General features: G+C 43.8%; 1 protein-coding gene across 3 annotated transcripts in view; it reads right to left on the reverse strand.

The window, feature by feature from the left end:
• GRAP2 (GRB2 related adaptor protein 2) overlaps window positions 1–26530 on the reverse strand; it is a 63922-nt gene that overhangs the window by 25647 nt on the left and 11745 nt on the right. The window contains exon 1 of one of the 3 annotated variants that reach the window (XM_077914439.1): window positions 14754–14992. The exons of the other annotated variants lie outside the window; for them this stretch is intronic. The gene's annotated coding sequence lies outside the window, so the exon portion shown is untranslated. Of the gene's footprint in view, window positions 1–14753; window positions 14993–26530 lie in introns of those variants that run through there. 3 annotated transcript variants of the gene reach the window in all.

Consider the following 26530-nt stretch of genomic DNA (forward strand, 5'->3'; position numbering starts at 1 on the left):
AAGCCTTAAGGCAGAGCACACCTGTATATCCTTCTAGCACCTCTCACCATGGGTTAAATAAATGTTAGTCTCCTCTTTTCTTAACTCCCAGAAAGCTTTTTATTTTTATTTTTATTTTTTTAAAGATTTTATTTATTTATTTATTCATGAAAGACTGAGAGACAGAGAGAGAGAGAGAGCCAGAGGGAGAAGCAGGCTCCATGCACCGGGAGCCCGACGTGGGATTCGATCCCGGGTCTCCAGGATCGCGCCCTGGGCCGAAGGCAGGCGCCAAACCGCTGCGCCACCCAGGGATCCCCCAGAAAGCTTTTTAAAAGCCTCTCCTATTGATATATAACATTCCACCTTGGAGTGTAGAATAGGAATCATCAAACAGCCACTCAACTGTGCTGCTATAGCCAGGAAGGCAGCCTGAAAGAAGAGAATTGAATGGGTATAGCTGGGTTCCAATAAAACTTTATTTGTGGACACTGAGATTTGAATTTCACACAATTTTTACATGCCACAAAGTTTTACTGTTCTGATTTTTTTTCCCCTAACCACACTTAAAAATATAAAAACCATCTTAGCTCATGGGCAAAAATAGGTGATGGGTGGAATTTGGCCTGCTGGCCATGGTGTGTGAACCTCTGATACAGAAGCTTTTATCTGTATCTTGCCTGTCCTAGTAGTCTGCAAACTTCCTGAGGGGAAGAGCTGTGGCTTAGTGAACTAAGTGTGGGTTTAGGAGTAGATGGGCCTGGATTTAAGTCTAGGATGTGCCATTCATTTTCCAAAGGTCCTGTTTCTTTATCCATTAGACAGGAGTGACCACGTTGACTTCATGGGGATGTTGTATATTCATGTGTGTAAAGACACTGGCTCACAGTAGGCATTCCACAAATGGTAACAGGTGTTGGTGTTATTTATTCTTAGATTCTCTACAATATCCAACCAGTGCTTAGTAGGCACTTAGTAAATATTAAGTGAATGAAAACATGATGAGCAACCTGCCATCAGAGAGTTACAACTGTAATGGGTTTCCTCAGGGCAGGGACAGCAGACTGAGGACCCATTTACAAGGACAAATTAATTTCCCACTCAAAAGTGCCCTGACTTTTCAGCAAACTCAGCCGGATAATAAAACACACACCCGCACTAAAGGTCTGATTTATTTAATCCAACAGAGGGCAATGGTGCACCCCAAACCATCGGTTCTGTCCTGTAACTCATTTTTTTTGCGTCTTGAGTCCCCACAACCTTTATCTAGACAGGTTTGGTGATTGTCCTCCTTTCTTTCGTGTGTTTTAAGGCATGTATACTTGATCATTTCAAGGAGTCCAAAGCCCATACAATACAGAATGGCTCTGCTGGGCAAGAATTGGAAATCATCGGCTCCTACTCCGTATCCTGCTGCTTGAATTCCCTGAGTAGAGGTGGTCCTATTCATCTCAAAGTGACTAGTCCTCACTCCTGGCTTCCATTCTAGGTTAATGATTGATTTCTCCTGAAACCCCTACTGCGTGTTTTTCTTTTTTATCTGAACCCTACATCTGTGGTTGGAGACTTTTTGTCTTAGTTTATCACCTTTTCCTGAGTGTTGAATATAGGAACAGGACACTGAGAGAGGTCATAGATGGCCCTCCTTGAAAATTTGTAAGCTTAGGTTGGACAACTACCTATAATTTACCTGTCGGCTATTGCTTAAATATTCTCCCAGAGACCCAAATCAATCTATTCCGGAAAAGGCAGTAGGAAAAAAAAAAAAAAAAAAGGAAAGAAAAAGGCTGAGCATGGTCAAGAGATCAAGGGCTGGCCTTTCTTCAATTTGGGTTTTCAGATGGCAAGATTTTTGCTCTATTCTAAACCAGTGGAATCCCTGCTTACAGAATAGCTCTTAATCAGCTGGCCATGTTGGAAATGTTAACCTTTTTGCTGAATGTCTAACACGGTGTACACATTTCTTTACTGTGCCTGCTCTTGAATTACTTCTAACTCATCCCTGGAGCCTTTAAAATAGAAACCCAGGGCAGCCCAGGTGGCTCAGTGGTTTAGTGCCACCTTCAGCCCAGGGCATGATCCTGGGGTCCAGGGATCGAGTCTCACGTCAGGTTCTCTGCATGGAGCATGCTTCTCTCTTTCTCTTTCTCTTTCTCTCTCTCTCTCTCTCTCTCTCTCTCTCTCTCTCTCGTCTCTCATGAATAAATAAATAAAATCTTAAAAAAAAAATAAAAAAATAAAAACCCAAATCCTATTCTAGTAAGATCCTCCTTCTGGTTTCTCTGGAGACTCGGATCTGTGCCGGCAAGTAGAGGGTAAAGTGGCAGTTGAATGATGGCAGCACCAAGCTTGCAGATAGCCACATACTTGGCAATGGCGATCAGGGGCCTCTGCTTTCAAAGATTGACAACCAGCAGCTCCCACGCTCATCTAGACCTCCCCAGTCAGAGCTGCAGGACCATTTATTTTTAGGTGCTGGACCCCAGGGGGGAATAAACAGCCTTCTCAGGAGGACCTGGCCTGTGTCCACAGGTGTTCTCTCCATGGCATATAAGCATTTCTGACTTTATTGCAACCAAAGTATGCAAAGACAAGTAGAATATACTCCCCAAACCATTTCTGGGTGGTTGCCTGAGATTTTAGTACCCTCTAAAAGCCTCCATTTTAAATGGTTTTGCACACATGAGACATTCTTATTTTCCTCTTGTCCCTAGGTGACTCGTTATTTCCCCCTCCAAAGTCCCCTAGGAGGCATAAACTCTCCTGGCAGTACCGGCGGGGCAAACTCAGGCAACTAGAGGGGCTGTCTGCACCCCATCCCAGAATAGCGATTCCTCAGTGGCTGACCTCTTGGTACCAGTCTTGGGGACGCAAGGAAGTGGCTTAGGAAGAAGCCTGCGGGGTGTGCTCCATTGCGCCTGCAGTTGTCTTGCCCATGTATCAGTCATCCTCTGGCTGCTTCGCTTCAACAGAAAACAGCAACAGAGCTGTCTCTGATGACAGGTAACTAAGGGGTAGTGGGTCCTGGGGCGAGAGTTGAGACCTGGGGGCACTCTCTACCACTGCACCTCCTGCCAACCCTCTCCCGACTGCTTAGAGTTTCAATCTACTAGTTGGCCTTGCCTTGATGTCTTCCTATTTTCTGAGTGGGTACTATCTCCTCAGTTAGGAGGCACTTGTCTTTAGGTTTGGAAGCCAAATAAATATATTTCAAAGACATATAGACAAACTTGATGCAACTGGAGAGTCCCTCTAAATCCCTTATATCTTCATTTAATCAAATTTCTGTTCTGTAGATGCCTACTAGTCGCTGTGGATTCAGGAGCTCTCACAGGTCTCAGGGATGTTTTCCTCTTTTTAAATTAGCTCCTCTTTTCCTGCTGAAGGTTTGTTTGTTTGTTTGTTTTGGGTTGGGAAGGGAGGGCAAGGAGAAGGGAGTAGAAGAAGGTGGAGACAAATGAGGGAGGGATTGTCCCTGTGTGGGTCCCCTCCCCTGCAAATGAGAGTCATTTGCTCTTCCTCCTTCTGTTTTTTTTTTTTTTTTTCATCCTGCTCTTTGATAATCAACACCAGTCTGGCACATTAAATGAAACTTTCTTTCTTTCTTTTTTTGTACAATTTTTTTTTTTTTTTTAAGATTTTCTTTATTTATGAGAGACCCAGAGAGGCAGAAACAGGCAGAGGGCAGCCCGGGTGGCTAAGCAATTTAGCGCCACCCTCAGCCGAGGGCCTGATCCTGGAGACCCGGAATCTAGTCCCACATCAGGCTCCCTGCATGGAGCCTGCTTCTCCCTCTGCCTGTGTCTCTGCCTCTCTCTCTCTCTCTGTGTCTCTCATGAATAAATAAATAAAATCTTAAAAAAAGAAGAAAAGGAAAGGAAAGGAAAGGAAAGGAAAGGAAAGGAAGAAAAGAAAAGAAAAGAAAGAAAAGAAAAGAAAAGAAAAGAGAAAAGAAAAAAAGAAAAGAAAAGAAGAAAAGAAAAAGAAACACAGGCAGAGGGAGAGGCAGGCTCCCCACAGGGAGCCTAATGCAGGACTCAATCCCAGGACCCTGGGATCACAATCTGAGCCAAAGGTAGACGCTCAACCACTAAGCCACCCAGGTGCCCCCATAAGGTCTTAAAAAAAGCAATCTCTACACCTAAAATGAGGCTCAAACTTCCAACCCAAGATTAAGAGTTGCATGCTCCACCAACTGAGCCAGCCAGGTGCCCCTCTTTTTTTTTTCAAGGTCAAAGCACGTCACATAAAATTTCACCTGTCCTCAAACTTTTTGTAAGAAGAATAACCTTTTCTTTCAGTGGACAAACTCAAGCAACTTCTATTCTTTTTTCCCCTAACTTGCCATTCTCTGCAAGGTGAGGCTGCCAGCCATCGCAGAGGTGCAGGGGCCTGGCTGGTTTCAGATCTCAGTTCAGCTGCTTCCTTGCCAGTGCAGGGGGAGTGTGTGTGTGTGTGTGTGTGTGTGTGTGGACCTTAGGTCTTCTGTGCCTCAGGCTCTACAATCAAGGATTCAGATAATAATCCTCATTTCCAGTTTGTCCGGGGACAGGGTGTGACCTCCCGGCCCATCTATGGAGTCTGACAGTTCAGTGTCTCTCCAATAATTTCTCATCTATCTACTCTCCTTTCTTGTAGAGAAAACAGTTTCAAAACCATTTTTCAAAAACCCACCAAGCCTAGGAACGCCTGGGTGGCTCAGTGGTTGAGCGTCTACCTTCGGCTCAGGGTCCTGGGATCGAGTCCCGTATCGGGCTCCCTTCAGGGAGCCTGCTTCTCCCTCTGCTTATGTCTCTGCCTCTCTCTCTGTATCTTTCATGAATAAATAAATAAATAAAATCTTTTAAAAAAATCCACCAAGCCTATGCCTCTTTCCAGCTTTTTAAGTCTCAAGTTTTCTTCACTTGCCCTGGGGCGGCGGGGGGGGGGGGGGGGCGCAGAAACACTGAGTTCTCTCTACTCACTGTAAAGTTCTGGCTGCAGTGATTTCAGAAGATGGGACACACAGCATGTTGTAATCAAGACTGTCTCCTAAGTAGAGAGAAAAGGCAGCACGAACCAAAGGGCAGTGGGGTGATGGAAGGCTGAGCAACAGAAAACTATTCTAGCTTCTAGGCTTTGCCATCTGCCTGGAGCTCAGTGACCGCGTGGCTTTCTGTAAAAGAAACCCCAGGACAGCTACCTGGGGGGCCCACGGGGCCCACTCCTCACCCAAATCCAGAGACAAGAACCAGCTGGGACTAAGTTTCATGTATCGATGTGATCTATCACGGGCCAAGGGCTTCCCATGCACTTTGCAACATGATTATGACTCTGATCATTATTACTCCTACGACCACGACCGCCACACACGTTTTATAGCTGGGGAACAGGGGAGCGATTACCGTCCATGCCCCCTGTTCTTTCCTTCTGCACGATGCCCCTGCCCGTACCAGCAAAAACGAAAAGTCCTGCACTAGTTCAGGATAATTACTAACGAGCTCGGGGCCCCCTGAACCTTCCTGGGTGGCTGTCCTTCAGCCAAGAAATTGATGGGCACAATTCTCACGTACCCACAAAATTCAAGGCCATCATTCCTTGGTCAAAGAGGCAAAGCCTGCAATAAACCCGGCTGACCTCCGACCAAGCCATCTTGTGCTTTGAGGCCACTGCAGATAATGGAAGCAATCTCAGTGAATAAACCTACGTGGGGCTGTCCTTCTCCTTGCCTTTCCCTTCCATTGCTCTCTCTCTCTCTTGCTGTCTTTCAAGGTCACGGGTCTCTAACCTCTCCCACCATCAACATTCCTCACCAGCTAGTCTGCTTCTGTTCTGAGCTCTGTCTCCTTTCTCCTCTGAATGCCAGTGACTTACCGTGAATCTAGCGAGAGCAAGTGTACCTCAGGTCTTTTGTTTTCACGTCTCCTACACTTTTCTTATTGAAATGACACCGTGAAAACAACAGAGACAGAAATGAAACAGGAAGAGCCCACCAAGCCCGCCGGAGCTGTTCCTTCCAGCCCCACTCTGGCGCCAGACTGAGATATCTTGCCATTTTCTTGTGTTACCCTGATTGTTCCCTAAAGCAATGAAACACCATGAATCCTGTTGGTGAAATCCAAACAAGAATGAAGCATTAAAGATAACACGCACCCCCCAATCAGAAATGATTCAGGGAACCCTACAAGAAGGGCAGGAGGGTTGGTGGTGGATATGAGTGGAGGCAGGATGGAGATGTACAGACAGACATTTTACAAATCTCCAGGCTTCTCCTCCCCTCCACCCCCCACCCCCCATTCACTTTCTAATTTCTATTCACATCATGATTTCTCTTCAAATATATCACCAGGGTTTTATGGTGCCTTCATGATCTTCCCGTCTGTTCACTGTTTATTGATTTGGTCTCTGAACACTTGGCTCATTTATCATATATATATTTGAAAGCCTCCATCTTCTTGCTCTGTGGTCACCAGGGCTGTAATATCACTCCCAAACGTTACCGAGTCAGCTCAGCACCCTCTTCCCTCCCTCACTGTCTGCACTCAGTGCTATCTTAATTCTTATTTGGGCAGAGGACAAAAGCAAATGACTCTGTGACCACACCTGCTTGTCACTTTTACTTATATTTCCAGGCCCCCACTTATTATTGGTATGCAGGTTATTTTTTAGTTCACTGGTCTCCAACCTTGCAGAAGTGGACCTTAACCCCTGCAACAGTTTACCTGGCTTCATTTGATAAGTCCACCCCTCGAAAGGGGGAGGTAAATACGTTTTTAGATATCAAGTCACCCCATAGAGGTACTAAAAAGTTGCCAAGAGAAGAGATGTTGCCCATTACTTTCATCAGATGAATAGTTATCATATTCTTATCTCTTTTTTTTTTTGAAATTAAGGTCATAATTAGAGTTTGCTTGAACTGAGGAACACCTGTATTTGCTTTGCTTACTGTAGTCTCTTTCTTTCTAACTGCCAGTTTTGATCCCCAAAACTCTTAGATTGTCCAAGTTGAAGATGACCCAGAAAGTTGATCCAGTCTTTCCTTAATTTATTGAGATGATGGGGACTGGGCACAGGGAAGGTGGAAGTGGAAGCAGCTTGGTGGCTACATTGAACCAAACATCTCACTATAATTTTCAGTCCAAATTCTACCCTAAGGAGAAATAAAAGAGTTGAGTGTATGAACGAATCTCACAATACCCCAATTCTTGTTTCTGAGCCTGACTATCCCTGGGTCCTCCACCACCTTCTGTGGGACGAGGCTCAGACTCCTTGCTCTCCTGGTCATTTCCTTCACACAACATCACCAGAACATTCGTTCAATGTTCTTCTTAAAAAAGTGTTACCTAGAAGTAAGTCCAACGTTCAAGAAATGGTCTGAGCTGGGCTGAGTGGAAGATACTATTAAATCACTTTCTCTGTGCAGCAGAGCTTTTAACAATGCTTGACTCTGTTGGCCATTCGGGGTCCGGCAGCCAAGCCTTGGGACAAAAGCACAAGGGTTCCTTGGCGTGAAGAGGGGTCACTCCAGGCCTCTCCACTTCATTTTTGCGAGAGGCTTTTGGGAGCCCAAATGGGAGGTTCAAACTTAATCTTTTTGATTTTGATCTTGTTTTGGTCCTGGCCGTCAGCCAGCTCTGCAGTCCATGATTCAGCTGGAGCACATTGGTATTCCTCCCCTCTGGTCTCTCTACCGACTCTTGTCTCACAAGCAACCTTAATGCCTTTTTGGTCTTTATCCATAATAAATGGAACATGGGCTTGGAGTCAGATGGAGTTGAGCTTGCGTCCTGGCTCCTTCATTCACCAGCTGTGAGATCAGAAGCTCACTGGTTACCTCTGAACTCAGTTTCTTACTGAATGACTCCCTCCAGATTGACATGAACTCATCAGCACCCTCTGAGCATCAGCTCTGAACCCACCAGATTAAGTAGTCATCATTCTTCACGTTTTCTTGCGTTTTGTTCTCTAGGGTCTCGTGAAAAATGCAACCAAACGCCTGGCTGAGATCAAACTGGGCCGTGCCTGTGGCCCTTTCCTTACATGGCCGTCTGATAACCTTATAAGAACAGGGTTCCAGGGTCATACTTGGGGAAATGCCACGTGGAAGAAATTCACCTTTTCACTCACTTTGCCTCTTTTGTGTCTTCTGTTCCCCATTTCTTGTCCACCTTTCCCGTCTGTTGTGTTTTCTTCTATGTCTTTTAAATAGGCTGCTGTCACCTTATCTGAGAGTCATTTTCCCATTCAGAATTCATTGATGCCATGTTGTCATGCTACCTCCTAGATCCACTCAAGACTTTCCTGTTGCCATTTTGGGCCTTAGCAATCTCTTCTCCGTGACATCTCTCTAAATAGACTTCAGAATACCACACACCCATGCAATGCAAACATGCCTCAGGATGCTTTCTCATTATTCTCTAAGCACTCCTTCTGCATCCTCACCTCTGCACTGGTCCTCCTTCCACCACCGAACTCAGGCTGCTATGTACAGTTGTGCAGGCTGTTTACTGCACAAGGGCCTGTGGCTGAGGTTGCAGTGGAGACAGCCAGTGCTCTTCTCTTAAACTTTGAGTCCTGATGTGGGGCTGCATCTAAAGTTAGGGACATACTTTTCTAATTTAAACGAAGGCATAGGATCTGATTTCAACTGCCCCTCCTAAACCTTACTTGGGGTCTGCCCTTGTCATACCCTAAACTCTCATTCTCTCTTTTTCTTCTGGGAGACTCAGCATATCTACCCCTTGCTTGGTGCTGCTGCCACATTCAGTTACATGGGCAAGCACCTGGCCTTTTGGAGTCCACCCACCAGAGTTCAAATCCTAGCTGCACCACTAGCTACCTGAGTGATCCTGACCAAGTCATTGAATCTCTCTGAGTCTCATTTTTCTCATCTTTAAAACAGGAATAATAATAATAATAGTACCTGCCTTAGTATTCTCGTGAAGATATTTGAATATTTAAGACATCCATCCAAAACACTTAGTATGGTGCCTGGCATATAGCAAGCACTTCATGCCTGCTAGCTCCTGCTACTTTATGCCTATTCCATGATAGCTACCGATGGCTGAGAGATGCAGTGCCTCTCTGGAAAAATCAGTGAGAAAATGTATCCCTCACTAGGAAGGATTGCTAGATAAAGTACAGAATGCCCAGTTTAATTTGAATTTCAGACAAATGTTCTACTATAAGTTTTCTAGCATAAGTATATCCCCAAATGCTTACCCTGTCCACATAAATCTCATAGGGGTAAATGGTGCATTGTTAAGAATAATGGCAAGGAGGGCAGCTCAGGTGGCTCAGTGGTTTAGCACATGCCTTCAGCTCAGGGCATGATCATGGTGACCTGGGATCGAGTCCCACATCGGGCTCCCTGCATGGAGCCTGCTTCTCCCTCTGCCTGTGTCTCTGCCTCTCTCTCTGTGTGTGTCTCTCATGAATAAATAAAAATATTTAAAAAAAAGAATAATGGCAAGGAATCATTTGACCTTTCCACCCTGTCCTCTCTGTTCTGCCCACTGCCTGCCATCTCACACAATGCTTGCTCTACAAGATCTCTGACATAAAGACTGGGGAGTGGGCCAACTTGTGTCATGAGACTCCAGATCTTGGAATGAAGCCTTAGGTGTTCCTAAGAAGATTATGGTTTGCATGTAGAAGTGCATATTCTCTCATTCATGTATGGAATGAGCCACAAAATGTCATACTTCCCACCTTCTCTGCTTTTCGTGTGTTATTTGCTACTTTCCATGTTGTGTGGACCAAAAGGCATGCTCTTCCTGTTCAGCATTCTGGAATACTACGTGTTTGGTAAGTGGGTCTGATAGATTGGAATTTCTGTTTCAGTAAGTGAATTTTCTTGTAATCTGTATTTGTGATAAAACAGGAATCCTCTAAGCCTTCTTATGTATTCAGATGTTTCTCTTATAATTATTCTGGCATTTCACATTGTTATTCTCAAATTCACTATCTGCTTTCTCATATCTATAACTTGTCAAATTTTTCCATGCTTGGCATTTGCACCACAGTAAAAAAACTACTGGGCACCGGCCCCAGTGAATTATTAGTAGTCCCATCACGTAGTCACCAGCTTGACATTTACTTGTATTATCCATGTCTCTAGTCCTGATGACAAATAATCCTTGACTTGGTTGCTGATAGCTCATCTTTTTTTATTTTTAACTATGATTTGTGCTTTTCTAGAGCCTGGCCTCTTCCTGGAACCACTGTGGAGGAAGCTACTGAACCCCCAGCAGTACCTAATGTGGTTCTGTTCCCTTTGTGATCTTCTCTTTCTTATTCTCTTTCATTTCAAATCCTCCATTACTGACTCCTTGTCCAGATTCTTTTCTCTCCCAACTCTGTCTGCATGGCCAAGCAGTGGCAATTTCTCCTTGGTCTGGTCTTCACATTTGCTGCTGCTTGACCTCACAGGGCTTTCACTTTCCTTCTCTCTCTCAGGAGTATCTCCTATGCTTCATGCATGTGCTCAGCAGTCATCTCCTGGGCCCCACTATGTGTCAAGCATTGTGCTCCACATGGAAATCCAGAGTGGATTAGAGAGGTGGTCCTAGACCGTAGCTGAGTCCCAGTTTTGAAGGAAAGACAGAGAAGTTGACCAAACAAATGAGATCAGTGTGGTAACAGAGCCAGACCTCAGTGGTTGAAGAATCCAGAGGAGTGGCTCCTAATCCAGATTGGGATGGGTACAGGTGCAAGAGGGGCCAGGGGGCCCTTTCCAAGGGAGATGAGTCTTATGGACAAGTAGAGGGCATGTACATCATCAATGGAGGGAATGATACCTGTAAATAGTTGCTGTGGAGTCCATTGTGTTCATTATAACCACCGGGGATTGGCAGGAGGTGGGCTTGGTGATTTGGGTGGAGGCAGGTCATGGATGACCTTGCACAGCATGACAAGAACATTGGACTTTATGCCACAGGTGAGGGGGAATCTATGAAAATGTTGATAACATCTGCATTAGGAAATGTTTAATCTGGTGGCAGTATGAAGGATTGGGGGGCAGGGTGAAACTATAAATGAAGAAACCACTGCAGTGGTCTTGGCCAGAAACCACAAGGGCCTGAAATACGACAGCGAGAGACTATGCTCCTTCCCTTGAGCTTGGGCTTATGTCTCAATAGTAAGTGCTTTACATGTTTTCTCATTTAGTCTGCAGGATCCTGAGGAATAAAACCTGTTGTTCTATCCATCTGACGTATGAGAAAAGTGAGGTGCAAAGAGGTTAAAAAATTGTTCAAGGTCACATGTGTCAAAAAGTGGTGGAGCCAGGATTCAAATTCACCAGGCGTATTTAACTAATTTTGTGCCTTGTCTATTACTTTGACCATCTGGCAATGGCTAAAAGGCAGAGAAGAGTCAAGAGCAGCACTCTCCGACAGAAATATGCAAGCCACAACTGTGAGCGACACATGTAACTTTAAATATTTCAGTAACATATTTTAAAAAAAGGAAAATTATTTTTAATAATTTATTTTACACGACATATCCCAAATGCTATCATTTCAACATGAAATCAATATAAAATATTACTGAAATATTTTGTATTCTTTTTTCTGAACTAAGTCTGGTGTGTATTTTATAATTATAGTACATCTTGACTTGGAGCAAGCATATTTGAGGTACTTAATAGTACACATGTCTAGCAGCTACCATATTGACCAGCATGGGTCTAGAATGAATGGCTCTCATATTTCTGCTGTTGTAGAATGTGCCAATATGGTAGATGGTGGTAACATTTTCAGAGACAAGGCACTATGGGAAGAAAAGATGATTTGGGAGGACTTTGAAATGCTTGAAAAACATCCAGGTAGAGATTCCTAATCAGGGGTTGGATGCATAGGTGTGGCTCTCAACATAGAAGTCTGAGCAGACATATAAATGCAGAAGCTATTCCCATATAGATGATTATTAAAACCCAGGCTTAGAAGGAAGTCAACATGGGGGCGATTATGTCCTTAGAGTAAGCTCTGGAAACACACGTAAGGGATGGATGCCTTGTGTAGGTAAAGGAATTCATTTGTAGGTATCTCCTCTTGAATGGGAAAGAAAGATAAAGTGTGAATGCAGAGGTAAGTTTGTGTAGGTAAAGAGGGTGAAGAGAGACAGGAAGTAGGCCTTCTAACCCAATGTTGGCAGGAGTTCTCTTGGCTTTTCTACATTTTTTCTCTTCTACAGAAAAACGAGCACTTTTATAGCTGACTGCTCACAAAAATCTATCTGGAAAAAGGGGAAGCAAACAAAGCAAACAAAGAAGAAGAAGCAAACAAAATGTAAATATTTGTTCAGCCAAGAAGTAAAACCAAAATGAAGACCCATCTCTCCCAATTGCTATCCCATACTGTCTCTCTCCTTAAACTTTCTGTTTTGGAATAATGATAGAGCCACAGGAAATTGCAAGAATATTACAGAGAGATCCCCTGTCTTCTTCATCCTCTTCCCAAGATTGACATCTGACATCACCATGGTACAACATCAATACCAGGAAACTGACATTGGTACAATTCTATTAACTGGAATTCTACTTTTTTCTTTTACCACTTCCTAGCGGGAAGCACCCTGACTAAAAAGAGTCAAAATGAGGCAAGATGTAATGTCCAACCAGGTCCAGAGCTTTATGTGTGTTCAAGAGCTTTATGTGTGTTTAGTTATGCCTGTAACTAAATGACATGCATCAAATATAACACCTAAATGCCACCTCAATGCTCAGGTCAAAAATTCGTTCTTAGAGTGATCTGTAACTTGTACCAACATTATGTGGTCAGACCAGACTCTTCACTATCTGTTTGGCTTCTTGTTATAGAAAAGGATGAAGAACAGAAGAAAAGAACTGCTCTGCTGTCCCCATCAGGATCTGTAATGAGGACTGTATGACACTGAAGAGAAAGGGAGGTTGCTGTACAACCCAGGTCTCACTGACTACTGAACCCAGGCTCAGTTTCTGACAGGCAGTCTTGTTAGATGGCTATTTCATGTTTCATGCCCCCCCTACCCCCCCACCCCCCATCTACACAGCAGAAAACCAATGGATTAGGAGGGAGTTAGCATTCAGATGAGTGAGTCCATCCAACTTTCGAGCTGGGATTATTTCAGAGGAACTCACAGTATCCAATACGACAGGCTCCTCAATAAATGTGAGGGGTTTCATCGAACCAGCTTATCAAAAAAACAAACCCAAAGGATACAGGCACATTCCTCAAAAGCAGAAGCAAACAAAGAAAGAATCAAGAAACCTCTTCGCTTCAAGGAAATAAAAACCAGCAAGAGAAAATTAAGCCAACTTGAAGGGAACAGTGGCTGTCCATCAGCCAGGCTTCAGCCGAGGCAAATAATCCATTTATTAACAGAGGTGAGAGCTCCTCTGTATTTTTTCTCTAAGTGGTGATTTGTTAATCAGTAAATATGGAATGACTTTTTTTCCTCCCTTGGGTATAAATGAGTTCTAGTTCTCAAAAAACAATATATCTGGCAAGAGGTAGAACGTAGAAAAATGAAATGTTTTGTCCATTAAGATCTGAAAATTCAGCAAAATACTCATTTCTGGTAGCTGGGTGAAAAGAATTTGACAATTGGCCTTGACAACTTCTGAGCAGCTGAAGAAGGAAAAATTTAGCAAGAACAGGCTGGATCAGGATGGTCAGATGCCTTCAGGCTGAGTGATCTCCACAAATTTATTTTGTGCATCTACACCTCCCCTTACATTGTCACGTACCATATCTGTGCTACCAGTAATATAATAGTTCGTGTCAAATTTGAGAAGACAGGCTGAGGGCAATTCACAGTTGTGAAGTCCAACTATAGGCTGAAGGGAACAGGACAGTGGGAAGAGGTAGGGGAAGGAGGGTCCTTCCTCCGTCATAGCCCTTGGAAAGGGTCTCCTGCCCCCCAGGTGCTGAGCCAGAGCAGCATTCACAGGACAAGGGTGGAGGGAAGTAGCTGAAATCAACTCAGCTCTACAAGTGCTGTTATCAAGGTCAAGGGTGAGAAAACCAAAGTCATGTGCTTGATGGACTAGGCCCGCATTGACCGGAGTTGAAATTCAGCCTCAGTTCCTTCATAGACCTTTTCCCTTGACAGTGTGGTTTGGCCGTTTGTATCCGACCCAGCCATTTGTTTGGGGCTGAATAGATGCAGGCTGCATTTTTAAATCCTTGCAGATGCTTGAACAGACCCCGCTCTCCAGTCAGACAAGAATGCCACCAGATGTGACTAAACGTGCCTCCCTTTGGAGCCGTTTAAACGTGAGAAATCCCTCCCCTAAATCCCTCCCCTAGCAGTCCACGGCAGGAAACTATTTTTATCAGGGTCTTTCAACCCCAGCTCCGAGACACATCGCAGATTTTCCTGCAAAAGTTCCAGCCCACAAAGAAATAAACCCCGTGCCAGACAAACTGATGCCCGCGGGCCGGGGGAGGGAAGGGCCGGGAAGCTCAGTGGAGGTAATAGGGCAGGCGGGGCAGAGAGAAAACGTGACCCACGTGGCCTCTGGTTTCTCTTCTCTCTTCAGCTTCCACTGAAGCAAAGGTGAAAAGGGGGAAGAAGCGAGGGGGGGAAGCAAGGAGAGGCAGGGCCCCTTCTGGGAAAAGCAATTCTAGTCTTGAATTCTCAACCCTGCCCACCTCCCAAGCCAGTGACCACTTTCCCCCCACGCACCAGGTGACGGAAATGCTCAGCCTGATCCAGGCTGGAGCCAGAAAAGGGGTGATGACGGCTTCTGCCTCATTCTTTCTGCTGTCTCCCTTCCCCCTTCCAATCACAATAAATATATTTATACTCACTTGATTATGGCAGCCAGACAATGCTCCCCTAATTGGCAGTGATCAGAGCACCAGAATTGCTTGGGTGAACCTGCTGTCTCTCTAACAGGCAAAGCAACGAGGGGCCACTAGGGCAGTCCCCATTAACAGTTTCCGGTGGAATCAAAAACCGTCCCCCTCCCAACTCGTGCATGGCAATGAATTTTCCTAACAGCTCCTAAGAGCCAACCCTTGAGGAACTCAGACTTACATGAACCTGCCCAGCATCGAATGCTTTTGTACATCTTCCCCACCCCCCAGCTCTAGTGCATAGAAAAAAAACCCATAGCCACTTCCTTCTGCTGGAGGTTCTTTTGTTCTTTTACGTTTTTTCTTTTTTTCTTTTGCAGGCCTTATGGAGCTAACTGTCATTTTTGGTTCTTGGTTCTTTGTAAATTTCAGGGACATCTGGCACGCAGTTTACTGCATTTGCTCGCTCTGGTATTTGTAGATGCGTGTGCCGTCTCTGCTGCGTGTGCGTGTTAACATTCCGTGTGCATAATTTATGCACACATAATTTGAAACTTGAGTGCTTTGGTATATTTTGACATTTAAATGTGACTACCACAGTGCTGATCATAAGGAATTGCTTAATAAATGTTTATTAAATACATGAATGCACCAGGAAGGCAAATGTCATTCATTCATTCACTCATTCATCAGACATCCGAATGCCTGGTGTGTGCCAGTGTGTGGCTTAGAATGTGCTAGATGCTGGAGGTTCAGTGATGCACACCCACAGTCCCTGCCCTCAGGATGCTCACAGTAGTAGGGTGGGAGGCAGGCACATAAACAGGCAATTATAAGATATGGAGACACAGCGAGAGAGCCCTGTGCAAGGTGGCCTGGAGGGCTGAGGAGGGAGACCTCAGTCTACCTAGGGAAGGAGCTGAGGCCATGATGTGTGTAGAGGGGTTTCCTGAACATGGGGAGACCTGGCTGTGGCTATGAAGTATTCCAAAGGGGTAGCATAGCCGGTGGCAGGACCCAAGAAACAGCAGGGAGCAGAGAGCTAGAAGCCCCCTGAGGGTGTTCGGGAAAGTCCTGAGGCCAGGAGTTGACAAAAATGAAGTGGGGGCTCAGACAGGGGACTGGATCTGGCCCTGAGAACCTGGGGGCAGGGAGTAAAGAAAAGGAGCTTCAGTCACCTCGGTCGGGACTAAACATCTTCTGGATCGTGCCAGAATTTGTAGACACACACACCTCAAAGCAGAATTTGAACCTGCTTTGGAAGCTTTGCCGACATGCAGTCTGTCACGTCCCACACCCGTCACTGATGAGCTACGTGAACCAGAGCAAGGGCTGCCTTCTGTAGGAGTAAACTGAGGACACGGACTCTGTGGGCTCTAGGACTCCTCCCAGCTTGTATATAATAAGTTGCCTAGGGTCTCTGAGGCGTGTGTATAGACCACACCTGGGCCTGTTCCCTGTGCCACCCGTGGGGGCTCTGCAGGAAGGAGGCCATGTCCAAGCAGCACATGGTATCACCGGTGGCATCACCAGCTTACAGGGCAGAGACTGGCAGGTGCGATTCCGCAGAAACCCTTCAAAAGTCCTCATGAGAATGTACTGTATGATAAAGACATCCTACCGTTGCCAGCCTGGGTCAGGGTCTCATTATCTCAATTCTGAAGTACTCTCTATTAAATTCTTTTTTTTTTAAACATTATTTATTTATTTATTCATAGAGACACAGAGAGAGAATGAGAGGCAGAGACACAGGCAGAGGGAGAAGCAGGCTCCATTCAGAGAGCCCGACGTGGGACTCCATCCAGGGTCTCCAGGATCACGCCCTGGGCTGCAGGCGGCGCTAAACCGCTGGGCCACCGGGGCTACCCACCCCCAATTAAACTCATAGCACGGATCCCTGCTTGATTACTTTTCTCTAAAGCACTGCTTAGCTTATAGCCTTTCTGCTCAAAAACTCTTACTGATTCCCCTTTCCTTATAGAATCAAGCACCAAGTTCTCGGAGTGACATTCGAGGCCGTCCTTAATCTAACCCCCTGCCCTATGTGCCCCATCTTCCCCCTCAGCCAGGGGACACCCTGGCAATGGCACCCATGAATATTCCTACTTCTTTGCCTTTTCTCCCTCCAGCCCTCCTACTAAAGATCCAACTCAAATTCAAGACCATCTCTCCTAGGAACGCTGTCTGGCTTCCCCGCCCTTTGCGGCGTCCCGTGTGGCACTTACTATGTTGTTCATTAGTGACTATTAATTTCACTTTGTGGCCTGTGTCTTAGTTCACTGACTAATTTGTAAGTTCCAGAGGATAGGAGCCAAGCCTCACCCCCCACTCTTTGTAGTCTATGGACCTAGCTCAGCATCTTGCTCACGGAAAATAATTGCTGACCGTGGCTTTCCTCCACTATAGCCTCTAGGAGACCATTGAGTAAAATCCATGGGAAGCATGATTATTATTGTGTTATCATAGCTGCCGTGGCCCCAAGTTCTTTTTCTGCCTTCTTGGAAAATAGGAACCTTGGAGAGAGTGGTTTGCTGTAACCATTTTGGAATAAAAAGAATGTGAAACATTTCTCCTACGATTCATAAACAATATTTTAGAGGCATTCCTTCAGAGCTTAAAGTTCATCCAGGAATGAGCTATTTATTGCATGGATCAAAAGGAGCATATGTGCAATCCACCAGGAGGAATAATCACTCTGCTAAATTTAAAGGGGAAAATGATTGAACATTCCTGCTCAAAAGCAGAAATGGTTTAACATCACACGACTGAAGAGGAACATGAGTGACTTACTTAATTTTTGGCACCCCAGTGTTCGGTTTTTATTGTATATGTTCCATTGAGCAGCACACGGGATTTTTCACAAAAGAAAAACTGGCGTTAAATCAATAAGGAAAATCACCATTTCCTTACCGATCCAAGAGCATTTAAGGAAGCTGAGCTCTGCCAATATGTACAACTGTGCAGAATTTGTAACTGGGCAGTTAAAACCACCATCTAAGCTGGCAGCTGTGATTTTCCCAGAAGCAGAGCTTCAGGAAGAAAAATAGCTTTTAAACTTCAGTTCCATTTTTGCAAATTGGATCTGTTCATGAAAAACTGTTTTAAGTCCGGATTTCTTTCTTTCTTTTTTTTTTCCTCCTCTCTCATTAGTAAAGGATGTGATTGTTTCTTTTTACCCATATGGGAATTCATCCATTTTCTCCACAAATATTTATTGAGTAGTTATCATGGTCAAACACTGTTTTAGGTGCTGGGGAATGCAGATTGGAACAAAAAAGGCAAAAGTCCTTAACCTTGAGGATTATCTCCGAGGGAGGGCAGATAATAAATAAGTAAACAAGTAGGTAGATAGATACTATGTCAGGCATAAATATGGAAATGATGCTAACATCTTATTGTACTTAAAAAATTAATTTCTAGAAAATTAAAAATGAAGACTCCCCCATGAATATTATCTTAGCTAATATATGTCAAATATATGAAGGGATATTTTTAAAAATAACTAGTGGGACTCCTAGGTGGCTCATGGTTGAGTGTCTACCTTTGGCTCAGGGCATGGTCCTGAGGTCCTGGGATTGAGTCCCATATAGGGCTCCCTGCAGGGAACCTGCTTCTCCTTCTGCCTATGTCTCTGCCTTTCTCCGTGTATCTCATAGTAAATAGACAAAATCTTAAAAAAAAAAAAAAAAAAAAAACTAGTAAGGAAGACATATATTGTTTTTCCATGTGACGTTGACATTCCCTGCTGACTTTCAAAATAATGGGCAGCCTATGTCTCTACATGTTCCCTGGACCCCAGGCCCCAGTCCTAACAGCACCATGGAAGGTTCCCTGGTGATGTGGCACAGATTGTTCCTAGGTGTTTCTTCTACTTTGAAAACTCTCCTCCTCCTTCTCCTCATGCCTTGCCCCCCATTAATATGGCTCCAAAGTCACCCTCTCTGTGTAACCTTCCCAGGCCCACCAAGTAGAGCTGAGTTCCTCTCCCTCCTGCCCTAAGAGTATCCTGGCACCTTCTCCTGTCAAGGACAGATTCTAATGGAAGATTTTCGCAATGGTTTATTTACTTCTGGGTCTTCCTTCCCAAGCTGTAAACTCCTCCAAGTAGATGCTGTCTTGTTTGTGATTTTATCACACAGCACAGTGCCTGGAATTGTAGTAGGTCCTTGACAAATACTGCATGAATGAATGAATGACCTATGGTCTTTTCTGTTTTGGCTTGTGCTGAGCTATGCAGTTGAGAACGAGGGGACTGTGGCAGAAGGCAGAGGAGAGCCAGCTGAACAATATGGTAAAGAACTCTGAACAATGGATTTTAAATATTTAAGCTCACAGGCTGCGGATGATAAGGAATTTCAAAATCAAAGTTTCCTAGATGATATTTCTGTGTGTACCAAATCTGGATGGCTGAGAAATTCAAATAAATGATTAAGCATGTAAAGCAGAACAATTAAGTAATGTGGATCATTTACTGCAGGAGAGAGACTTGAAGAGACTTAATAATGGTTCTTAATGAAAGGAAGGGATTGTATTCCAAGGACTGCTAAACATCCTCCTTCTGCATGCACACAAAAGAAGAAAAAAATGAGATCACAGTGCTACAAAATTTAAGTTAAAAACAGAAAAGAACTCAATTTCAAGTGGGTGACAGAACTCATTTCAAGTTACTATTACAAATAACTGGCATGTGTGGAGGGCTTACTCAGAGCCAGGCATTGTTCTAAACCTTTCCCCATGTGTTCTTTCACCCCATGCTCAGGACAAACCCATGCAGGTTAGTTTAGCTTGTGTTACTCTCATTTTGCAGGTGAGGAAGTGGAGGCACCATTACTGATCGTTAAGCAAGTCCCCTCCAACCCCCGGGGGGTGAGAGGGGCCGCACAGCTGGAAAATTGGTGGTGCTGAGATCCCTGGAGGGCTGTCTGACCCCTGAGCCCCTTACTCTCACCTACTCTGCTCACTGCTTTACTAGGAGGCAGAACTAGAAGCCAGACCTTCCTCTCCGGATGGAGACCCCAAGGTTAGCTCAGTTAAGTTCCTGGGGCTCATTTAAATTTGAACAAGAAAATCCTTGACTACATAAACCGTCCTTCATTGTCAGTGCAACTTGCTGTCTCAGGGGCTTCACTACACCATGCGTGTGCACGTGCGTGCGTGTGTGTGTGTGTGTGTGTATGTGTGTGTAGTGAAATTTGAATGCTGCTTTGCTTTGCTTTGTTCTAGTGAGTTGGCCTACCAGCTCCTTTCTAATGAGATGTTGAGTCGTTTTGTTTTGTTTTCTGCAGTCTGCACACGCGGTTTATAGGAGCAGACGTAAGTCGAGTCAGATTGAGATGTTATGATTGTCGCTCCAGAGGGATGGAATTTACTCTCGGGGCTGAAAAGTCAGCATCTTGTTCCCTACGATCGGTTCCAAGGCAACCGCGTTTCGCCTGCCTGGGGGCAGAAGCAGCGGGGAGGGCGGCCCGCCGAGCGGGGCAGCGGGCCAGCAGCTGGGATGCGGAGCCGCAGCCGCAGGAGTCGGGGCTCCTCGGGTCCGCGGAGGGGAGCGCGCTCAAGGCCCGCGCTGTGCGCTGCGCTCCCCGCCGCGTGCGGGAGGCCTGGGGCTGGTTCCGGGGAACCAGGGCAGCCCAGTAGGAGCTCTGTGAAAGGGTGTGAATGAGTCACTACACTTTTCAGGTTGACTGAGATGACTTCTGTTGATTTTCTTCGAATTTAGATCTGTTATCAGTGTTCACACATGGGGCCTAACGGGAAGAAGATGATTGAACGTTTTCTCGATAGTGCCTGGCCTTCGGGCAGGGTTGTGATAAGATTTGGGTTAAGATGTGACTCTGCAATAATGTGTTGGTCAGCACGTGTGTCCCGGTGTGTGCCGAGGGCCTGGGGGGGGGGGGTGCTAATGTCCCGAGCTGGCAGGAGACCAAGGAGGGCGAAGGGTCCTGAGCTGGAAGGAGACCCAGGGGGGCAATGTTTTCTGAGAGTATACACAAATCGGCTGGGGTTGGTTCTTAACCATTTTAGGGCATCAGCAGACACTGCAAATTTGTCAGACTTTGAATCCATGGTCTGGGAGAAGCACTTCCTTTTTAACATTGGATCCTGACAATGACTAGATACAAACAAAGTATTGGTGCCTTGATTAAACAAACGCTTGGGTTCCAGAAGCTCATTGAACCTTTCTGGTCTCCGTTTCTTCGTCTTTACAATGGATAGGACAATGGTACCCACCCCCTTGGGTAGGGTTAGATAGAGGAATACAGGTCAAGTGCTTGGAGCGGTGCCTGCTATTTAGGTAGCATTAAATTTGTATTTATATTATTGCATATGTCTTTGTTCATAAGACTTCATACTTGGCAGAGGACCAACTCCAGTGCTTGTGCAAAATAAGGGTTTGGTACCTATTTGTTAAATGTTGAAGGAATTAAAAGAATCGATTTAGTGGAATACATGGATGGCAACCTTTCTGACTTTTCAGTAACCTGTAATTTGGGGGCAGACCAGGCATTAGATTTAATCTCCTATAGAGAAATATTTCAAAAAAAGTGCAGTGTTCTGCAATCAAACATCTATCTCTGCAGAAAAGTAGGGAATGAAGATGGTGGTTTTGCATGAAGATCACAATGGGAATGTCATGAAAAACAGTTGGTAATGGAAGGGCAGGTAGCAGGGTCCATGACTTTCAACCAAATAAAGAAAAACATTTAATATAACCAGACACTTTAGAGCTGCAAAGTACATGTTAATTTTGAACCCACAAAAATAAATAAATATAAAAAACAGGAGTCAAATCTCTGACCTATATTTACTTTGTATTGATTTTCTACTAATGACAGCTTCAAGTTGAAATGAATAATTTAAGAAAATGGAAAGAAAATGAACAGTATAATGTTTTAGGAGCTGGTACAGTTTAAAAGTTGATATTGATAGTAGGTTGAATCATATGAAACTGCCACTTCTTTTGATGAAAAATGGTCAGACATTGTCAGTTTCATACAGTTCAGTCTAATATATTTAAGCTAACTGGCACTAATCAAAACACTTATATTACTTTGCCCTTTATTGCCTTTTAACTATGACTCTAGAACTAAATTGGCCAATTATATTTGTCTTGGCCCTTTTTGCCGCTCAGAATTTGCGCACAGTAGGTGCTAAACAAATGTTTTCTTAATTGAGTGCTGTTTTCCATTATTTTCTCTCAAAAATTAGGCATAAACTTCATTCTTCTGCCTGATGGCAAGACTGCCCTTAAAATGTAATTAACAAAGTGTTAGCTTCATTTCATGTTTCATGATTTAGATAAATCCTTTCTGTTCCTTGTTTGGGGCAGCGCTGGGAAGCTAATTAATACATTATTAATATATTGTAGAGGCAGACAAGACTCTGCTTGTGCACACAAGCCACGGACAAGAATAAATTCAGGTCAGATATAGTTTTGCAATTAAGGAAAAATGTTGTTATGATAATGAGAAATTACTGTTCATATGACATATCTCTGCACCCTAAAACACATTACAGACTAATAAAGGAGGTGAATGGCAGGATCAGGCAAGCTTTCTCCTGAAGATTCCAGGCATTCAGGGCTCAGTGAGGGCATCAAAAGTGCCCTGCAATGAACTAGAAAAGATAACCTTTAAGACCCCCAGAAATGAAGAGCTTCGTTATTATTCATATAAGCTTTCGTGACAGTTGGGATTGATCCAAGAGTTAAGAAATAAACCAACAGGCAGCATGAAACGGTTTTCAACTCAGAAAATAAAAAGCTTCTTCTACTGGAAGAGATGGGCATGTTCAAGGAGGAATGCAAATAACCCATTAGTTCTATTACACCTGCTTGGGCCTCAGTTTTTGCATCTTGGTTAACTACCTCCTGGAGAATATTCATTCTCTATGACATCTGTTGCTACAAGGGTAAATGGGATCATGCCTTAAAATGAGATTCATTTCTTAGAGGGAAGAGCTAAAGCTCTAAAATGGATTATTTAGGTTTGGGTTGTCCCGGAGCTGTGAGAACAGCCACATTGCATAAGCAAGAGTTCTGAGAAGAGTTGCTTTCATTTTTCAAACAGAAGAACCACAATCCTCGCTCTGTTTGGATCCTTAGACAAATCAAATAAATGAGCAAAAGAGGGTTCATGAAATCACCAGTTTTAACTTTTCCCCCAATGCCACAGATTTTTCTTAGAGATTTTTTTTCTCTGAGTGTGGAGCATACACAATATTCTGTTCGGTTCGTGCTATCTAAAGAGATCCCAGCCTGAGGGGATGTGCTCCTACAATAATGTCTTAATGCTAATTACATTTTAGAATGGTTAGGGCAAGAATAGTTCCAAACATACTTGAGGTAATAACTAGTCCTATATCCAGAAGGTCAACAGTTGAATCAAAGAGAGAAAAAAAATGAGCATATCTTAAGAAAGAGTTCAAGTGGTTTTGTGCAAGAGCTCTCATTAAGTCTACAAGAACACTTAAAATACTGGTAGAGCTAGGTAATTCTATATTTCCCTTTTTAACTCATCGAAAGCCCCTGATTTCGGGGAGCTGTGTCTGAGAACAAGAAGCATCTGGCAGGTGAAGGGGAGAAAGTGTGTTGTTAAGGAATTGGCTGGAGTTTTAGGTTAGGGTCTGTGCCAGGACTGCAGTGCAGAGTTTGAGAGGGGAGGAGGCATGGACTGCTAATGAAAAAGCAGAAGTGATGCTAGAGAGTTTGGTATCAGATGAGGGCCCTGGGCCAAGCTCCTATTCAGTAACAACACGGCTTTAAGCTGTGATGACAATAAATCCCTCAAATAATTGTGCATCAAAATCACTATATGCAAAATTACAATCTGCTCTCATCAATGCAGTTTCCATAACAGTGTCGGAACTTTTCCCCATCTTCCCATTTTTCTGTGATTTCTAATGAACATAAAAGAGGAACAATTGGAAACTATACCTATTGCTCTGTGTTTTAAATAGCTGAAGTTATCTTTCACTTTGAAGTGCATAGTATTTTAATCTATTTTTAAAATATTTATTGCACACCAATTATGGACTTGGACAATAGTCATATGGCTAATCGTTTTAGAGAGGATTCCTAAAACGACTTTGTGCTCTGCCAAAGATAAAGTATTAAAATAACAAAACAGCTCCAGGATTTTTCTTTTCTTTTTTTTTTAATGTGCTAAAAAGTGGTGCATTGCATTCTCCAAGGGCCCCTCACTCTGCTCAAGGAGATCCTTTCAATAAGGGTGTGATGCAATCTGGCACTGTGTGAAGCAGTCTAAGTAGTAACAATTTCAAGGGGGGCCACATTCAGAAGATAAAATACAACTAAGTTGGGATTATTTTTATAATTGAAATTACAGGAAAACTTTAGAGCTGAAAATCAAGTGACAATCAAAGTTACTCAACTCAGTAACCTTTAAATAGGATTTTCAAGTGTACAGAAAAGTAGAGACAAGAAGACATCTGGATGAACCCACCACTCCTACTAGAGTTCTTGTCTTTGTTACAGACTCTAATTGCTCAAGTAAAATCATTTCCATATCTGAGACCACCCTTTGAGATAAAACCTTTCTGGAGGCCAGTTTTGGTATGTGGAATCCTCTTTTATCCCTGGGCCACAAGTCTTTGAGCTGTTACTGGTGGAGGAGGGGAGGGGAGAGCCTGGCAGATACAGACATGACGCCTGCCCTGCAGCACATCACGCTCCATTCGAGGGGAATCGATGCCGCCCACATAAATAATTCTAACATAAGGGTAACATGAGTGCTGGGGAGAAAGAGATTAATTCTGTCTGGGGAAGGGCTAGAGACAGGGGGTAGGTTTGTGGCTAGCCCTTCAAGATTGGCTTGGATTTGAGAAGGTGGCCATATGGGAGATGGGGTATCTCAAGCAAGAGGGAGGCCTTGTTCCAGAATGGTGAACAGAAATGGTCCTTGGAACTGAGTGGATGTTCTTAACGAAATGGTTGTGCTCTACCTGTAAAAAATGTTGACGGCTTCTAGCTTATTGATGGAGGAGTCAATGCCCTAAATTCTCTCGTTTCTGTTTCCAATTAGCAAGTTGCTACTGAGTCTTACTGAATTTTATATGTCATCCAGCTGCTTTTTAAACCCTAAAATTATGTAATACAGTCATAATTTACCTTTAGAGAGCATGTTACAATTTTTAAATGGCTTTTTTATACACATGATTACATTTGATCCATATAACATCCCTGTGACACCACAGGCTCATCTCTGCAAGCTATTTCCTTTGAAAGTAACTACTACTTATAGAAACTACTAGCTATAGAAATCAGAAAAATTTCCACGAGCAGCCTTATTGTGTTAGAAGTGCACACCAGGATAGTCAGCAATTTGGGAGAAATGAAAGAAAGAGTCTCGAGATAGATAGTGATTGAGAGTCACAGGGGGACGATGGGATTGTGGTTTTGGAAATGAGAGTGATGCAGAAGGTAGAAGATGGAGTGAGTGTGGGATGGTGGTCCATTATGGGGTGGTTGGTGGTACTTAGCACAGTACTGAGCACTCCGCAAGCCCATAGTCAAAACCTATTTAGTCACAAGTGGGATATGTATCTTGAGCAATGCCAGCAGCACAATTCAAAAATATAAAATGATGGATTTTAGAACATGGGTACAGAATAAAATGAATATTTTTTATAACACCGAGGAGCAAAAGAGTGGTTCATTCTGGAGGAAGGGAAGAACAGTCATCTCATTTGACACATCTATGTTCTCTCTCATTCTGCAACATCTCCTTCTATGGTAACTTTATAAACTGCTTTTCACATACGGAATTGGTGCGCTTTTGTAACTACTTGATAGAAGCTAAAACAACCAGGATACTATGATTGTTGTAATCTAGTTGGAATAAGCCTTACTGACTTTGGATACATCAACATATCCATTTAGCCGGAAGCAAATCAGTTTACTTTTCTACTTAGAGACATGATGTGAAATGAAATTAATCCAGTTGCAGCAAAGTGAGTGGATTCAGTTGAATAAATCCCTTTCCATGGAAAAGAATTTTGTTTTGCAGCTCATTTGAAACAAAATCCACATGGCAGTATAATGCCTTCTCTGGAACTGAACAAATGCATTTATCTCAGTTTTATTTACAGCTAAATTCACATCAGAGCTATTTCATATGAAAGCACACTCTATTGTCCTTAGGTGAGGGTCACAGTGAAAACATTTGCAGGTCAACCAAAATGTGGCAATGGAACTTAGCCTATGGAGTGTCTCTCCAACTGAACTATGAATTCAGCAAAGATCAACAACTTCTTAGAGAGAGAAAAGAGAGACTAATAAAAACCAACACAAAACCATGTGTATTCTTTTAGATTCTCTCTTCTTTGCCTTCCATTGTCAAAAGGGTAGTCAGCACAGGTGTATGTTTAATAAATACATTCTGGTGGTGACTATCACAAGCAGGCAGGACCTAGAGAGGGTCCAGAGAATATCAAAGGGATGAAGAGGTTGGGGAGAGGATCTTAGGGGGCTCGTGCTAATGCAATCAGGAGATTCTCTACCCTAGAAAGGGGAAGGCTGCCTGTGGCCATTCCAGACGTAGCTGTTCAGCACAAAGCCTCTCTGGTGGGATGAAAAGAAAGCCAATATACATCCCAGGAAGAGGATTTGGGATTAGGAATGGGGAAGAAAGCTTTACTTAGATGGATTATAAGGCATCAACACAATCTTTAAGAAATCTTTCCCCAGAAATTTTACAGTTGAAAAGTAGATAATCTTTGTGAAGTGATTTAGGTGTGGTACAGCAGGGAAATGACCCAAGAACGTCATA

The sequence above is a fragment of the Canis aureus genome, chromosome 11 (genome assembly GCF_053574225.1).
Source record: "Canis aureus isolate CA01 chromosome 11, VMU_Caureus_v.1.0, whole genome shotgun sequence".
NCBI lineage: Eukaryota > Metazoa > Chordata > Mammalia > Carnivora > Canidae > Canis > Canis aureus.